This window comes from Echinops telfairi, unplaced genomic scaffold (assembly GCF_000313985.2).
Source record: "Echinops telfairi isolate 266 unplaced genomic scaffold, ASM31398v2 ScPeMD7_7469;HRSCAF=8507_1, whole genome shotgun sequence".
In the NCBI taxonomy this organism is placed as follows: domain Eukaryota; kingdom Metazoa; phylum Chordata; class Mammalia; order Afrosoricida; family Tenrecidae; genus Echinops; species Echinops telfairi.
Genome location: NW_022111373.1, coordinates 24,095,070 through 24,096,565, shown reverse-complemented (window position 1 = coordinate 24,096,565; position 1,496 = coordinate 24,095,070).

Genomic DNA, 1,496 nt, shown 5'->3' with positions numbered 1-1,496 from the left:
AAGTGTTGGAGGGGCTGTGGGGAGATAGGAACTCTTATCCACTGCTGGTGAACCTGTAGGTATGTACAGCCCCTATGGAAATCGATTTGGCAATATCTAAAACAGGTGGATTGAGCTACCATATGACCCAGCAATCCCCCTACTGGGTATATACCCAGAAGAAGCAAGAAACAAACCACTGCCAGACATCTGTGCTCCAATGTTCATCATGACATAGTTCTCAAGGAGATGGAAACCACCCAAATTTCCATGAACAAATGAATGGATTAAAAATGGTGATGCATACATGCAATGGAGTACTGTGCATCTCTAAAAAGCAGTGATGAACACATGAAGCACATCGCCACATGGGAAGAACTGGAGGAAATTATGCTAACCAGAGTAAGCCAAGCACAAAAGGACAAGTACAATATGAGTCCACTCAGGTATGATTAAAAAGGCAAAAAGGGCATAAGGAAAAATCTACTCTACACATACATTCCTGGGGTGAGATCCAGGTAGTATGGCAGGGGCCAGACCCAAACCATGGATATATATGGTAGTCAACAAAAAAGGAGGTGGGAGGAAAAGACATGGGTAGTGGGGGAACAGGCATTAACCCACCCAATGGGAGAGTGTTGTTTATATCTCCACAGGGAAAGAGGGACCAGACTTCAACCAGGTGCACCAAGACATGAATGCAACATAACGGCATGAAACAGGGAACCAATAGAGGGGTCTAAGGGGCCAGCCCAAATCCCAACCACATGGACAGTCCTCCTTCCCCCAGAAGAATTCACTTCAGAGGACAACAGGGAGAGGGACATGTGTGATCAGAGCACACGAGAGCAAATGAAAGGGGAGGAAGAGAGAGTAGAGCATGTCCTGGCCCACCAAGCCCCGGGGACAATATTGCTGCTCAGAGCAGCCAATGCATGGAAAGGACTATAGGACCGGCCCCACCAGGAGACACCACATCCCTCACTGACCCAATCGCTCAATGGGGGACAACACTGAATACACAGTGTGGGAAATGTGCCCACCCTAACCCCACCACACTGAGTCAAAACACTAAAGTTATGCAATAGAACCACAAGGAGAGCAGAGCAATGAAGTCCCCAAGAAACAACACAAATAGACGTTGGGGCTAGGGCATGGAACCTCATCAGACTCAACCAGAAAATACTCCTAAAGGTCAACAAATAGACCTTGAACTATTTATAGGCTTTTCTTTTTTTGTCATTGGTTTTGTTGTTGTCGTTGTTGTTTTGTTTTCTTTTGTTGCTTTGGTCTAGCCAGACTTGCAAGGTCGAATTCGAGTCATGGTATTGGGAGCGGAGAACTAGAGGAAAGTTGTATTTTTCATCGTTGTTACATCGCACCCTGACTGGCTCATCTCCTCCCCGAGACTCCTCTGCAAAGGGATCTCCAGTGGCCTACTAATGGGCTTTGGGTCTCCACTCCACACTCCCCCCATCATTCACTATGGTAAGATTTTTTGTTCTGATGATGCCTTA